This window comes from Diachasma alloeum, unplaced genomic scaffold (genome assembly GCF_001412515.2).
Source record: "Diachasma alloeum isolate Michigan unplaced genomic scaffold, Dall2.0 Dall_scaffold_00807, whole genome shotgun sequence".
NCBI classification, from domain to species: domain Eukaryota; kingdom Metazoa; phylum Arthropoda; class Insecta; order Hymenoptera; family Braconidae; genus Diachasma; species Diachasma alloeum.
The window spans coordinates 74,445-92,340 of NW_021680937.1; the positions used below are offsets into that span (position 1 = coordinate 74,445).

Sequence of the window (17,896 nt, forward strand, 5' to 3'; positions counted from 1 at the left end):
GTCATAGAAAACGATGGACAATATTTCCAAGATGAAGTTCGTTCCGTATTTTTTTTTATTAAAGAAATTTGCTGAAAAATCTGTAAAAATTAAGTCATACAACCCAATAAATAGCTATTTTCGTCACAATGCCGAGAACAACTTTTCTGACGAGTGTGAGGGTTGCAGACCGAGGCGAAGCCGAGGAATGCAATCATACTAGTCAGAAAAGTTGTTTTCGGCCGAATCACGAACAGAAATTTGTCTTCACAATGTCCGTAAACGTCGTTTTACGGACAGTGTGATGAAAAACGCTTTTCATTGCTTTATACGTTCGAATGGAATAAATCCATTTCCTTTCATAGATGTGAGTATTCTTTGACTATTTACAATTTCTGCACGCACGAAAAATTTTCATAAAAAAACCTAGCGAATTCGCTAGATAATTCAATTGGATTTCTATCAGTTCTTGACCGATTCTTTTTAAATGTTCAATAGCAAATATTCCATAGAAAAAATGAATGGAATTTGATTTTTCTATATAACTTACTCTATTCAAATATTCACTATGGAATTTTCTCTGCTTAAGTTTTTTCATTCTATTTTCCTTTTTTTTCATTAAGAAAATCAAACAAAAAATTTGGACAATTCGAGCCGAGGAAATTCTATAGAAAATATCTTAATAAAATAAGTTGTATGGAAAAATCGAATTCCATTGACTTTTTCTATAGAATATTTTTCATTAAATCTTTCAATAGAATTGGCCAAAAACTAATAGCAAGTTTAATAGAAATCCAATATATTTATCTAGCTAATTCGCTATGTTTTTCTATTAATTTTCTTTATATGTGTTATTAATGATGAACTATTTCGATATAGTTCCACAGGGCTGGAGATTCACTGAATAAGACAAATTCATGGGACTCAGCATATCAAAACGCTCGATCTCGACGGATAATTTTCTAACATACCATATCATTTTGCCTGGGGCAACTACTGTCAATAAGGTGCTGAAGGAAATCCCTTGTTCTACGGGACTCACTGAAGTTGTACTACAAAAGATGAGTCAACTTTCAGCGAACTGGATGAAAAGGAAAAACTAGTGACAGTCATTTGGGATGAGGTATATCTGACGATGCAGGTCCAATATGACAAATCTCAAGACATTATAGTGGGATATGAAGATTCGGGATTCAAAAGGACCATGAATTTTTCTGATCATGCAATTGCCTTGCAACATCATGGGATAAATTCCGGATGGATGCTACCAGTTTTCTGTGGTTTCTGCGACTCTCTCACGGGTGAAACAGAGTTAATACGATGTATTAAAAACGTGGTGAATGTTGTAGAGGCTGTGAGATTCCACGTCTTGGCATCTATATGTGATCAATCATCTACTAATAGAAAAACAATCAAGGATATGATTGCACGATCCAATGTCGAACGCAGATTGAACAATCTTCCCGATCGTAGATGGCTATTTTGTGTTAAAATTTTTTGGCTTAAGGCCCGGGTGTACTATCTTTCGAGTGTCATCTGAATTTTTTTTACCTTTCATAATCCAAAATTCTCAATTGAGTGATACATCATGTAGAAATTCGAAGAATTATGATAGAATGAAAAAAAAAAAAATAGAAAAAATTCTGAACTTTTTCAAAGAGCATTTTCAATTGAGATTCAGAATGAGTTGAAAAAAACGGAAATTACAAATATCTGATTCGCAGTGGCAAATTATCTATTAGCTGTCATTTTCCACGGTCGATAACAAAAAACTAACTCCTCATGTGAAGTGACAGCTAGGTATCTCAATTTCCAAAACAGTGGTATGTAGTCATCTGTCATTGTTATGTGATGGAAGTGTGATTAAAAAATTCTCCAAAATATTATAACTTTTTCAAAGAGCCTTTTCCATAATAAATGTCTCTGTGCAGTGTGGGAAAAGATTTACGAAATCAGTCTTCCCCCTGCATGATATTGGGTGACAGGCCACCATTTGTCACCGTAAATCAGATGCATTTTTCAATTTCTTGTTATTCAACTTATTCTGAATATAAATTAAAAATGCTCTTTGAAAAAATTCAGAACTTTTTCTACTCTTGATTTTGATTATATATTCATAATGTTTCAAAACTTCTGCATGATGCAGGACTAACAATTTCAAATGACGAAAGATGAAAAAAAGCATCGAGATAACGTTCGAAAGATAGTACACCCGGGCCTTAAATTTCCTCTTCAGTTTTTAGAAGAAAAAAATCACTCCTTTATCGACGAACGACTGTATAATGATTATTGTCCTTTGGTGAAATTATCGATAATTATATCCCCTAGTTACTCCAAAAATTTCAGATGAAAAAAAAATTTCCAGTAATTGCAGATTGAAAAAAAATTTGATTTTGCCTGTAACAAGATTTTTTCGTTACGGGTTGAAATCCCCTTAAAAAGAGATGTGAACTCTTAACTTAGTGAAGAGAGACAGTTAGTGACATCTAGAGGTGGCTGAAGAAAGCCGGGACTAGATGAATTGAGCGACAAACCGATGAAAGACCTAAGGCATAGCGGTTATGGGTGAAACCGCGACCCCTGGAGGTCTGGAGGACGTTACTAGACTATCGCTATTTTGGAATTCGCCCAGCATGTGCTAGGGGAAAAGGGGCCGACGTACAGGCTGTCCAACTGGGCGATTCCATAGGCTATGTCAGAGTAGACTAGGGACCAACGGCCAGGTGAGAGGACTGGTGTCCCCGGGATCCCGTCGGGTTGATTGGTGGGGATAGGGTAACGGAATGACCTATCGTCGCTGAGATATCCAGACTAGGGGGAGAAGGCCCTGTTGTGGGGGGATGCTCCTGCATCCCCCCACAACAGGAGCATCCCCCCACAACAGAAGCATCCCCCCACAACAGGAGCATCCCCCCGCAAACGGGAAAAAGAGTTATTTCCGAACCCTTAGTGACGACTTTGTTGTTTCCAGCGTTATCCGGCTCGGCGAAACAAACGACGAGCGCATGGGCCCGTGGGTCTGGAGTAGAGATCGTCCTCCTGTCGACCCGACCATGTGCCGCCATTCGAGTACCCGGAGATGGTGACGTGCGATGACCGAAACGGTAACTGGTGGCCGAGAGTGTGGGTGGTCGTGAAGTAAGTAACAGTGTTCCACCTTGGTCGGATCAGCCTCTCGGCGTCCCAGGCTCTGAAGAGTCCCGGCTGATTCGCATTTAACTCTGAAACACTCCCGAGTCGAAATACTCGGGAAGAGAAAGCCTACTGAGAGAGTGAAAAACCCTCCAGGACCAGTGTAAATTCAATTTGCATGGATGATTAGGCCGTGAGGCTTAATTTCCAGCCGGGAATAGTGGCTGATGACGTTTGGGATAGGATACTCCTGGTGGACCTCGCCCACTCTACCGTGTCATACTAATGCTAGCTGGGCAACCCTTTGCCCAGCCACAGAAGTCCTCTGAGTGGACGAGNGAGTCCCGGCTGATTCGCATTTAACTCTGAAACACTCCCGAGTCGAAATACTCGGGAAGAGAACGCCTACTGAGAGAGTGAAAAACCCTCCAGGACCAGTGTAAATTCAATTTGCATGGATGATTAGGCCGTGAGGCTTAATTTCCAGCCGGGAATAGTGGCTGATGACGTTTGGGATAGGATACTCCTGGTGGACCTCGCCCACTCTACCGTGTCATACTAATGCTAGCTGGGCAACCCTTTGCCCAGCCACAGAAGTCCTCTGAGTGGACGAGTTTTCCTCAGAGGCCGGTTTACGTCGAACCTCCCGTGAAGGTTCGGCTGGCGCGCGATTTCTGAGCGATAGAGATGGCATAAAAAGTAGTTTGGAGCTTTTCCTGGGTGAACAATCCGTGAAAATATTCTTACATGCCATAACGGCTCTAAAATTGAAGAAATTGAGTTCAATTGCGCTTATTTTGAAGCTTTTTCAATTACCTCCCCATGTGTGAAAATGAAAATTTAATTCCTAACGATTGAATTCAATTATTTCACCTCTTTCTCAAGCAGTCAAAATTCAGGTAGAAAACATTGAATTTTTTGAAAAATCATAACTCTGAAAAAAAATCTAATCGCTCTGAAAATGTTATGAGAGCTTGGTGTCATGCACTACTCCTAAAAAATGCCAAGACAATCGGAAACATGTTTTTTTTTCATTTCGCATCTGACGTATCATTGTTCAGTAACGAAGCTGTAAAACGATTGAAGTCGACTTGGCCCTTAGTTGAGTTTTCGAGGCATATCTCTGAATGTGAGGGAGTTAACAAAATTATCGTCAAAACCTGGTTTGTAGAGCAAACTAGGAGCTACAACAAGGAGGGGTTCAAGCCCATTCGACAGAAGGCATGTGACCGTTACTTTTGCGTTATTAGTCCTTTTCTTTTTCTTTCATTTCTACCAATTCCATTGATAGTAAGCTTCCAAATGGATCCGTAGCAACTGCCTGTCCTTGTGACAAACATACAACTGTAACCACATGGTACAGGGTGTCTACAGGAAGATATTCAACCTTTTACTGAAATAGATTTATATAAAAGGTTAAATATCTCCGAAACTCCTCGGCCGATTGCGCCTATCCAAAATGAGAATCTTCAATATTGTAAGAACTATAATCACACCAAATTTCAACTTGGTATTTTCATTTTCTCTCAAAATATCGTACGTACAAAAATGAGAAAAATTTAAATAATTTGAATAACCATTTGAATTAAATGATGATTCACATGATCCAATATCCTTGAATTTTTCGATTTTCTTTTCACACAATTTGATCACCAAATTTGATGATTAAAAATCTCTGAATTGATAGTGTAGTCATATTACTTTCAACGACACGCGGGAGCGCTTACACAATCAATTTACCTATACAGATTCATATAGAATGATAACAATGCAATAATATACATAAATACATGAATAAATCCACAGTTAATGTACAGTGAAAAGAGATTCTACGCAGGAGAAATGGAGGTCAGAAACATTTATAGATCCAGAATCCCGAGATTATGTATGGCATGTTTATGGGACTGGACAAGTCAGTTACCATGGCGAAATATAATTGAATGAAATAGTAGAGATCGCGTCAGAGGGAAAATGAGGGGGAAAAAATTAACAAGTATGATAAAATAGAGAAATAGAATAATAGTGAATTAAGTAAACTACCTCATCCTGATGGACTGTAATAAAACAAGTGGGTATGGAGATTGTTGCAGAAAGACAATTTATACAGGATGTCCCAGAACCTAACGTCAAAACTTCACCCTGAAGTTGGGGGTCAAATTATGGATCGAAAATTCCTCAGGAACTTTTCGATCGGAAGCACCCTTTTCAAATTATTTAAAATTGAACTTGGACGAATCCGGAGCACGGGATAAACGGATGCCTGATGGTAAGTGGAATGTAAGATAGTTGGTGGTGTCCCCACCATACGGCTCCACTCCCGTTAGGCGGATGAAATGAAAGAATGCGGTCTTTGTTTTAGGGGCACGATAGCGGCGGGGGGAGAGAGAAGAGGAAAGAAATTATCGATCCCCACCCAGATTAAGACATGGGTTGTTTGAGGTGTGGCAACCATGATTTTTCGTGTTTTTGATGAAACAGAATTCTTTACAAAAAAAAATATTGAAGAACACTGAAGAATTCTCATCACAGAATGGATCAAGAGGCTACAACCTCCTTAAAATTATTCAACCCCCTCCAATTGGTACTTCGGGGTATTAAGGGGATAAAAAATTAATTTTTCTCGTTTTTTACGAAAAAAAATAGTCACGCCCAAAATGTTGTAACACACTAAATAATTGTCATCAAAAAATATGTCAGGAGATCCCCCCAACCTCCTCAAGAATCACTGACCTCTCCGATTTTTACTTAGAGGTTGTAATGTCCAAAAATTTTACACTAGAAATTTAAGACTAGAATAAATTTTATGTAAGATCATAACTATAGGTTATATTATAACCTAATGTAATTAAGAACCAAACCCACAATTGTAAACTACGTACATTTCATCACTTGAACTCAATTAAAAATTCCAAAGGCACTGGAATCGAGTTCAAAAGTGATGAAACGACACACTCAGCACGCCCCAATTACTTAATACTAAGATTCACACGCGAAGAAACGATTGAAAACCGATTAATCGAGACCCCAAAAAAACCGAATGAACTAGTTCCCTATAAAAACCAAAGGAGTGGGAAAGGTCATACGACATTTTTCCACCAATTAAAAATGGACTCGTTGGAGCCCATATGACAAGTGACCCCAAAATTCATATAAAAATGACAGAAAAACCAAAATTAAAACAGTCTTGAAGCAGCGACGGAGCAATAACAATTCTGGTGGAAACAGTTCATTTAATCAGTCCGGGTTTTCAATCCTTCCTTCGATTACACGGGATAGTACTGAATTAATAGTAAGTTACGAACAATTGAAATTATCCGGGAATAAAATTTCTTTAACCGAGAGGGGTGACTATTCTTGCAAATAAAGAATTCGTTTATTGTGACGCGTTGTGGACAGTCTCAACCAAACTCTCAAAATCTTCAAATTCAACTGCCAAAAATTCATTAAAATATCAACAAGTAGAAGAAAGTGTTTCCGTGAAAGTATCCATAATAGCCTTTAGCGCGACTAATTGCTGGTGAGGAAATTACGGATTTACCCAGGAATCTACAAACACATCGAATAATTTACTAATAACAGACCGAATTGCGAGTAACAAAACTTGTAACCCTAAATTTGAATCATTCAGATCATTCCAGGGATAGGAATTTTAGCTACATAGATTTCTGTAAAATCACACTGTTTTTGTAAACCGAACAGTTATACAAAATATATTTAAATTCAAACGTGACTCCAGTACAACTCCAAATTTCTTGACTAGAAATTCATCTCAACTCAAGCCCTATCCCTAAATCAAACCCTTTTCCTTTATATTTTAGAAAAAGATAAGAGTATAAAACTTTGCGTCGTCCAATAATTAAAAAATCTAATAATTTTAGCTTTGATTTTAATGTGACAATTAAAACATGTCCATTCGACGCTAAAATCTTTCTCTGGGCATAACAGCTAAAATTTCATGGCGCAGTCGGTAGGACACGCCTAGGTTTCCAATACTCTTATCTTTTTAATATTCCGAAATTTTCGAAACCCATTCTAGTCAATTCAATTGTAATCAATTAAAATTTTAGCTTTGGAAAACCCTTTTTGAATTTCAAATATTAGACTTTTCTTTGCAAAATTCAAATTCTCTTTGAAATAATTATAAACGAAATTTTGTTTTCTTTTCCTAATTTTATTGGAAAAAAAAATTCACATAGAATCTTAATCCAAATTAACTAAATCCCAAATATAAAATTATTTAAATTATCAACTAATTGAATTATCTTCACACAATGGCGAATCCGTCCTTCGTTAATATCAGTTACTCCGGAGACTCGGGTGACGCTGATCAAACCGTGGCCAGTTACGAAGAATATGTCAAAACCCGAGACATTGCAAACAGCCTTCCCATATTCTCCGGTACAAATGAGCACTGCTCTCTGGACGAATTTGAGTACGCGTTGAGATCAAATCTTGCCTCCATTCCTAAAGCAGACAGAAAGAAAGAGGAATATATTAGACAAATTCTCAAATGCCTTTTACCCCTCAGCAAAATTCGTAGTGGCGAACAAACCCCTCTTTTCTGTAGAAACTATTCTTACTCACCTAATCAAGAGATTTAGAGGTCAATACGACATGACGTATTATGTGAATAGAATACGCGGGCTGTTGAAAATTAAAAATGAACCGCTGGAATCGTTCTTGGAGCGATTGGCAGCACTGGTCCAGTTCGGTTGGGTACGATTTCTGGGAAAAATGAAGCTGAAAAACAAGTCCTCGAAAAACACCTCCAGACAGAGGCCATTAAACGCTTGAAAGAATATGCCCCTGCAAGGGTGAAGGAAAGTATTAGGCGCAACAACCTAAGTAAAATCTCAGAGATCCTTACACAACTAGAAACAGACAAATTCCGGGATGCAGTCAAAGTACTAGCGTTGGAGATTGCTGATAACGGGCACTACAGGTACATCTCGGAGTACCCCTCGATTCCAATCCATTCACGGAGCTCTGTACCGCCCGAACTGTACGGGGCACAAATGCCACCTCAGCCGAGATACCAATACCAACAAAATCGGTCATACAGTCAGCCATATAATCAGTCAAATACTCCGACACCGTCGTCAAGCTACGGTCACCGAAACTATTCCGGACAGAGGAGAAATCAGGACCCTTCACGAGATCTAGTCACCGCCCTCCTCAACGAATATCTGCCATCCAACCGGAACAAGCAAGGCAACGGGTACAGACAAACGCCACCTCGACCACCGGGGCCACCTCNTCCGACACCGTCGTCAAGCTACGGTCACCGAAACTATTCCGGACAGAGGAGAAATCAGGACCCTTCACGAGATCTAGTCACCGCCCTCCTCAACGAATATCTGCCATCCAACCGGAACAAGCAAGGCAACGGGTACAGACAAACGCCACCTCGACCACCGGGGCCACCTCCATCTATACCAGGACACTCAGCTCATCGACCCCCCTTTGCGAAGCTTTAACCTCGTCATCGCCTACGGTTAAACTCCGAACGACGAGAATGAATCTGACTATGAGGAACCAGCGGAAACCGCAGAAAATCCTACCACGGATCAGATTCTAGCCCTCGCTAACATCCTGGTAGCCAACCAACGTCCTCAGGCAGCCCCATTCAAACCTAAACAGAACCCTTCTGATATGGACGAGATCAAAAGTATGCTGCAGCAGACCACAGCCTCACTCCAACAGCTTGCGATGAGTTTGAATAACCTGCAGACTCAGAATCGTCCATCGTCAGACTCCAGACCATTCTCTAGGCCTCCCTCAAAGGAACGACAAGGGAGAAATACCCTGCGGAGTCCTATGAGAACGCAGCAGAACAGAGCCAGCCCATCCACAGATGGAACCATTCCAAAGGAGACTTTAAACGAGATTGTTGCTCGCCAATTGAGTGCGATGACGAGCGGCCAAAATCAGCACTCACTCCACACAATGTCGAGCATGTATCCCAGACAGTAAAACCCATACTGTGTAGAGTTACCGGGGGTCCTCAGATCATGTTTCGAGGACCAAATGTCATCTCCCCAGGTGTGAATTCATTAATCGATACCGGAGCTTCCATAAACCTGATTGCGTTCCAGTCATTGGTGAAAAACGCCCTCATCGATACCACAGAAACAATCGTTGGGTTGTCCAATCACGTTCTGAACTCCCTCGGAGTAGTTGGCCTTGCAGTGCATCCTGAAGTGGAAATAAAATTCCACGTGATTCCTTACCAGGCAGGTGGATATGGAGCCATTATCGGGGATGAAATGTTGAATGAGTTGAAAGCTCACATCTCCTTCAACACAAACAATATTAATTTAAACATCGCCCCGTTGAAACCTATACATTTCGGCCTCCCCAATTGCCCAACGAGAGGAAAACCTTGCCGGATTGCACTTAGCAGGGGCGGCCCAAGGATAAACCTAAAGGTGAAGAACCTCATCGGAAATCGACATCGATTTCTCATCGGCACCGGAGCTGATATCAACCTTATCGAGAGGAGAGTCATCAAACCCGACGTAAGAATCGAACCTCCTAAGATACCCTATCTACTTGGAGTAACGGAGAATGCATTGCCAACATGCGGTTTAGTTCACCTAAAAATCTTTGGCTCTCTCGTACCATTCCACATCGTAGATCATAAACTACCTGTCGAAGGAAGCGGATTACTTGGGTTAGAATTTTTAATTCAAGAAAAGGTGGACATACGGTATCAGCAACGGAATATTACCACTCTCAAGAGGCCTAACCTGCCGGTGAATTGGTATAACTACGAGAAATTCCATGAGTCAACCGTCATCCCTCCAAGAGCAAGAATGGCCATCCAAATCCCCATCCAGAATACCGAATTATCGGTCGGGTATTTACCACAGATCTCCACAAAACCAGGCGTCTATCTAGGTCAGAGTGTGGTCAGTATTAGGGAGGGGAAAGCCTGTCTCTTCGCCATCAACACCACCGAAGAACCAGTTCACCTCCACATACCACCCCAGAAGGTAGAGGAAATCGATGAACTCCTAGAAAGAACCGAAATATTAGGAAAACCTCAAGAAACCTTCGCCTGGTGGAATATGGGAATTGCCCCAGAGGAAAATATAGGTCTGTCACCTCACACATCGCACGTAATAGAGGCCTTACCCGATCAGGAGCTTAAACCCTTCGAACGCAAAGAGGTAATTGAACTAGTAAAAGAGTTCAGTGACATATTCCACCTTTCGGGAGACAAGCTTGCCAAAGCTAAGAACTTCCAGTGCAAGGTTAGAACCGTCGATGATAAACCTGCCCATAAGCGGCAATATAAGTACCCTCCTCAACATCAGGGAGAGATAAATCGACAAATAGGCAACCTGCTGGAACAAGAAATCATCAGGCACTCAGAATCACCATACAACTCACCCCTCTGGATTGTACCAAAGAAAGCCGACTCCAAGGGAAAGAAGCGATGGAGAATGGTGATCGATTTCCGACATCTGAATCAGAAAACGATCGGAGATTCCTACCCGTTACCCAACATATCGGAAATTCTCTCACAACTAGGCGGAGCTAAGTACTTCAGTGTGTTCGACCTAGCCAGTGGATTCCACCAAATCGCGATGGATGAAATGGACGCTGAAAAAACTGCCTTTACCGGCCCCAGCGGATACTACGAGTACATGAGGATGCCTTTTGGGTTGCAAAATTCACCCCCAACCTTCCAGCGGATGATGGATCAGACCCTAACCGGCCTGAAAGGGACAGAACTCTACGTCTACCTAGATGATGTAGTTGTTTACTCCAGAACACTGGATGAACACGTCACCCGTCTCAGGAAATTCTTCAACTGCCTGCGGAGAAACGGACTTACCCTCCAACCTGACAAATGGAAATTTTTCATGAAGGAGGTAGCCTATCTGGGACACATAATCGATGACCAAGGTATTCATCCGGATCCAGCAAAGATAAAGGCATTAACAGGGATGCCCCTTCCCACAAGCCAACAGGGAATAAGGAGATTCTTAGGCTTCAGTAACTACTATCGACGATTTGTAAAGGACTACGCAGAAATTGCACAGCCTCTAAATGATCTCCTCAAGAAAATTGTAAGATTTAAATGGAGCAAAGAACAAGAACAATCATTCAAAGCCCTCCAGGAAGCCATCACCGAGGACTCTCTACTGTTTCATCCTGACATGAACGAACCATTTATCGTTCATGTTTCCAGTACCCAAAACGGCATTGGAGCCATCCTCAGCCAAAAAGATGATGAAGGAGACGATCATCCGATCCTGTACGCATCGAGAGCACTTCGAGATGCTGAAACAAGATATACTTCAGTTGAATTGGACTGCCTAGCAGCTGTCTACGCCTTAAACCAGTTCAAACCCTACATCTATGGAGTACCCTTCACCATTATTACGAACAGCCCACCCCTGAACTGGCTCAGAGATTCCAACAATCCTACTACGAGGCAAGTTAAGTGGACAACCTACCTGAATGATTTCACGTTTGAGGTAGAAATCAAGAAACAGAAGAGAAATCAGCTAACAGACGCCTTTGCAGAAAATCCTCTTCAGGACGAACATGAAGAAATCGTCATGTTCGCAACCTGCATGCGTGCTCTACCAGTACCAAAGTCTAGTGTGAAAATACCGGGGATAGTCACAAATCCTAACCGAAAGATTAGAATAAATCGTAACCCGCAAATTATCCCCATCCCAGCGGCGGGAAGCTCAATTGCCGACAGGCTTCGGGCTAGAAGAGCAACAAAAATAAACAGGGGCACCTGGCAGCCGATCTCCTACAGATTCAATCGTGATTATAAAACGACACCCAAAATCAGCAAAAACCCCACATCATCTACCCCGGGCAACACAATTGGAAACAAATCAGAAACAGTGGAAGAAACGACCCCTACTCCATCCACCCCTTCAATCGTGGAGATGCCAGAATCATCTCTCACACCTACTCAGTCCGAAGAATCACCACTACAGGATGAACCATCAGTAATATCTGATGAAATGGAAGACCAAAGAAAAGAAAATCAACTAGAAATTTCCCTTGAAGGAATCCCAACGGACGAAAAGTTGGAAGATGACGCATTCATAACAGATCAAAACTCCACCGACGAGGAAACGCCTTCTATAATCGAAGCGGAAACTCGAATAGAGGAAAAGGATGAAGAATCAAATCCCACACCACGTCCACCATTGGACATGGAACGAATGGAACGAAACCTGGAAAAATTCTACGAGTATAGGGAGAAAATCTCGGAAAGAGATGAAGAAATATTCCAGGAACCCCTAGAGCCACTGCTAGACCAGCTGTTACCACTCTACAAAATGAGAAGAACCAGTCTGGGTCCAGAATTTAAAGAAAAATTGAATGAATCCTGTCAAGAATTCGAGAAGAAGATGGCTGAGTTGCAAAATCAGTCTAAACCCCTAATCAACTGAACCGACGAAATCTCAGAATTGACGAGCTCAACCGACTAAAATCCCGAAAAAACGGAGAAGGAAGAAATACCTCAATCCAGACATTCTGTGATATCACAGCCAAAGGTCACACGAGAATCCTTACTGTCGACACCAAGGGCTATATAGTCACCTATGGTGGGATCTTCTCCAGAGAAGAAAAATTCTTCAACAGATCTAACCCCAAGAGAACTGCTCCCACGCACCGAAGAAATTCATCCATCAACGCACTCCAGAGAAGCGGAAATTCCCCAAGCAAACGAAATTGCACAGCCGCCATCAGCGCAGACATCGGGGGTGTCTTTGAATCCATACCCCAAATTCCTCCCGCTGACCTTCCCACGAGCGAAGAGCACGGTTTCATACAGACCAAAGGAGAAATATCTCAGAACAAACCAAATGAGGAAACTATGGACGACAAGATCACAATACCGCAAAGTGACTATCAGCCTGCGAGCAACATCAAAGAAACCCGAGATGGACTAACATTTACCAGGGGAAACATTGCTCATTTCCTCGCAGCAGATGGAGAGATCAAAAAGCAAAACACCAAACTTTTAAGAGACCTCAATCTGGTAGACCTGGAGGAAATACGTAAGCTCAATCCAAAACTAGGTCAAGTCATCGTCACGAAGTGCGGAAAATTCCGAATATTTACCCTCATTGCGAAGCAATGGCACTTCGAAAAAGTCAACAACCGGATACTAAAAGTCTGCCTGAAAAATCTCAAAACCGCCGTGGAAAAATACAAAATCACTGAAATAAAAATGGCATCTCAGGGCGGCGAAATAGACGACAATATCAGAATACGATACTTCCTGGAGAAAGAATTTCAATTCCATCCAGCTACTGTAACTCTATGCCATGGTGGAATCCGGATGCCTCCAGTAGCCCTAAGACCAGAAATCATTGAGGAATGCCATGCAATTCTCCCCAGGGGACACAAAGTGATTGTGAAAACCTTCAACCGAGTAAGAGAAAGGTTCTACTGGCCCCGGATGAAACAGGAAATGAAGAGATTTATCAAACTCTGCCGAACCTGTCAACTAGAGAAAATTCGAAGGGTGAAATTCCGATAGCCCATGCTCATCACCGAAACACCTAGCGAATGCTTCGAGAGAATCTCTATCGACACCGTAGGCCCCTTCCCAGCTACACGTATGAGTCACTGCCAAATCCTGACAATACAGGATAACTTCTCCAAGCATTGCACCGCTGTACCACTTAAGGATATCAAGGATCACACTATCGCTCATGCACTAGCAACTAAGTATGTAGCCCTGTACGGATGCCCCAAGATAATCCTCTCAGATAAAGGGACCAGCTTCCTCAGCAAACTGTTCAATCAACTGGGAAAGTTCCTGAGATTCCACCATATAACAATATCTGGATACAGACCTTAGTCAAATGGAGCCCTTGAGAGAAGTTATCACGTACTAGCCGAATATCTGAAGACCTTTACCGACGAATTCACCGATTGGGACGAGCTACTCCCCAATGCCATGCTATCGTACAACACCACGGTACATAGCTCAACAAACTTCACACTATTCGAAGTCCTGTATGGAAAAAGAGCAGTTCTCCCCTCCAATGTCACCGATGAAGATGAGCCAATACATACCTACAAGGATTACATGGTAGATCTAATTAACAAATTGGAGAAAATTAACCAACTCGCCTTCGACCACCTAGAAAAGGCCAACCTACATTCCAAGAGCCTTTACGACCGAGACGCTAGACCAATAGACCTCAAAATAGGGCAATTCGTCTACGTCGAGAAGGAACCCAAGATCGGAAAATTGAATCAGGCCTACACCGGACCGTACGAGATTGTCGACATAACCGAAAAAGGAAACGTGTACCTAGAAAGTGAAGACGGACACCACTTCATGAAACACCCAAGTCCCGATTCACCCGAGTCAATACCGATTCCAGTGCTGCCAAGCAAACCATCTCAACCTTACAAACCATGAAAACGAAACCATTCCAGGGACATGAGTACTGACGGATCAGGACGCACGCCAGTTTACGTCGATGGCTCCTGCTCCTTTAACGGCTCAATCGATGCCAAAGCAGGAATCGGAGTGTTGTTCGCGGACAACCAACCCCTCAACACCTACAAAACTCTCCTTACACGGGCCACCAACATCACCGCCGAAACAGCGGCCGCCATCGAAGCATGCCAAATATGTATTCGCCACGACATTTCGAGAACACGAATAATCACCGATTCCAAAGACCTCATCAGCTGCATGACTGAACGTATAAAGAAATGGAAAACAAATGGCTGGCTAAATGCTAAGTCCAAACCCGTTGTCAATCAAACACTCCTGCAACAGCTCGCCGAACTCACCCAGAAAATCGACGTCCAATTCGAATATACCCCAGGACACCAGGGAATATACGGGAACGAAAAAGCGGATAAACTAGCAAAAATAGGATCAGAAATAATACCCACCGAACCTAACTAGATCAAAGCCGAAACCTCCCAAATAATAAAAAAAAAAAAAAAACAAAACAAAACCAAATTAAACACAACAAACCCAAACAAAAATTCTCCAACTTACAGGACACAATACCATGAGAGCTATCCTCATCATATGGACCACCGTTTGGGTAATCCAGGCCGAAACAGATTTAACACCCGATCAAATCTATCAACACCAATCTATAGACCACAACCCCGGACTCTACTATGAGAAAATCGACCAAATAAGAACAATCAACAGAAAATGGCGACTGATGCTCACCGTATACATGCACAACCTCCTAGGACAACCACTGCCCGGGATGCAAACCATTGAAAAACATCAAACTGAATGATATAAACACCAGGGTAAGCAAACCTGCGATAGAGTACTAGGCATACCTATCATGGAAGAGTATAATACGACACTCCAAACAATACAGAAACATCTGGAAAGAATCTGGAAAAATCCAGAACAGAACCCCACAAGACGATATAGCAGATCCCCTTTACTAGGATTCGTGGGCACCATATCGAAATCCCTCTTCGGCACCATGGACTACAATGATCAAGAACATCTCACCAAAGAAATTAATCGACTCTATCAAGACCAACAACAAATCACCCATCTAATCGGAAATTCAACTCACATCATTCAAGCTGAAATAAATGCCATAAAAAAAGAACACGAACTGAACTACCAGAAAATTAGAAAGGCCACAGACAGAATAAACGTCATAGCCTCCAACACCAATCAACTGTCCGACAAGTTGACTCAAGTGGAATATATCGCAAGCCTCGACGAAACAGCTAGATAAATACAACATGCCGCCAGAAAGTATCTAAAAACGACCTACAACATCCTCCATGCCATAGAAGACGCGAAACACGGGAAACTAAACCCCATCTTAATAAAAAACCAGAAATTGGACAAGGCCATAGAGGAAATTGGAAAAGTCATCACTAACAGCATCTTTCCAACATCTCTGGAAAAGACAGATTTGACCATCCTAAGCCAAATCAGTGACATGCACACCGGCTTCAACAATGGCTCCTTCCTCATAATCCTCGACATCCCACTAGTAAGCAGAGACGTTCCACGGGAACCAAACACTCGCAGCATACGTAGAGCCGCAAAATGGATACATCGCAACCTCAAAATTCACTAACAGATATAGCCAAATGAACCGGGAACACCTGCAAACCTGCATCCCACTGGAAAACTGCCTAGCTTGCCCCAGAAACCTTCCCCTAAAGAAACCCAATGGAAAACAGAGCTGTAAATACCGCCTACTTACAAACTCCGTCGCCCAAGTCGACTCCACCATCTACCAGAACTGCAACATCAGAGTCACCAACAATCAAGATACACAATGGACCAAATTAACCAACACCAACGCTTGGCTCTATGCCACCATACAACCGGAGACACTAGAAATAACGTGTACCAACCAACAAGCCACCAGCCTAACAATAAATGGCACAGGAATAATCCACCTAAATCCAAACTGCAAGGCAGAAACCGCCACAGCCGTCATCGAGGGTGCAGGACTAATCAAGACCCAACTCCCCATGATACTGGGGTTACCCAAACCAATAAGTATCTCAGCAATGGCACCAAAACTAAATGAAAAACCGAAACCCATACACCCATTGAGCCAAATAAAACAACATATCTTGCCCACATCAGATGAAAACAGGGAATTCGACGAATCACTCCAACACACCTTAGACGAGGCGGAAGAAATCGGTCTCCACCACCAAGAGGAATACCACCACAGAATTCTTACCGCAACAAATGGCATCATCACCGCCATCATCTCGCTATCCATGGTCGCAGCCAGCATCTGCGCATACAGGCAAGGGCTGTCCATCATAAGCATTCTGTCTTGCTTCTCCCTCTGCCAGAAGTCCAAGAAGAAGCAAAGAAAATTCCAACCAAGAGTCGAAATTGGAACCCCAGAAATCCAAAGGTTAGAAGAAACCTCAGCAACAATAGCTATGGTCGGAATGCCCAGCTACCCAGCACCAACTCGAGCGCCGAAAAAGGAAGGCATCATCAAACCAAAACACGCCATCACAATCCCCAAACAAGAGACTCCATCCGCCGTGGTTATCAACTACATCTAAAAATGAAAAGGTCAGACACGTGTCAGTAAACTAATTTTATTGGATAAATACAGAGGGGCCCGACATCAACCAAACAATAGGTCCTGGCCAACCGCCAGAATAACCCCTAAAATTCGTGAGGAAAACTCCTCCAAAAACCCTGGGGGGGCTCCCTCCTCCCCACCGCCGCCAAAAAGCCCTTAAAGATAAGGAGCTGCCTCCATAGCCTCCTTGCCTAAAAATAAAAGAAAAAAAAATAATAACAAAAAAAAACACAATTAGGCCGACAATAAATACAACACAAAACCAAAACCACCTACCGTGGTCAACCGATAGCAAGGCCCCAAGAAGGTGAGAAAATCCAGGATCGCCTCCAGGAGAGGATCCACCAGGATCTCTCCCCCCCAAACTTCGGACGGCACCGCCAACAGTGTCTGCAACCGGTCTCCTTCCAGCTACTCCCTCACCACTACCCTCCTCTCCTCCTACCACAAAAAGCTCTGGAGGAGATCCCCCTCCAGCTCAACCTCCCCGAAAACAATGGCAAAGGGACGAATCCCTGCACTCCCAGGAAGGTCGGGGACCTCCTCCACCTCCCTCTCATCATCACCCTCCAAAACCTCTTGAATACAACCTGGGGCCATCTATAAAAAAAAAAAAAAAAATGAAATATATCTAAAATAGTTACTATTAGTACACAAAGGAAAAATCAATGCATATGCGCACACACGTCCATGCAAAAAAAAATATATATATATAT

General features: G+C 42.4%; 1 pseudogene; it reads left to right on the forward strand.

Moving 5' to 3' along the window:
* The first annotated feature begins 14,554 nt into the window (after positions 1-14,554).
* Positions 14,555-15,031, forward strand: LOC107044794 (annotated as a pseudogene).
* The last annotated feature ends 2,865 nt before the right edge of the window (positions 15,032-17,896 follow it).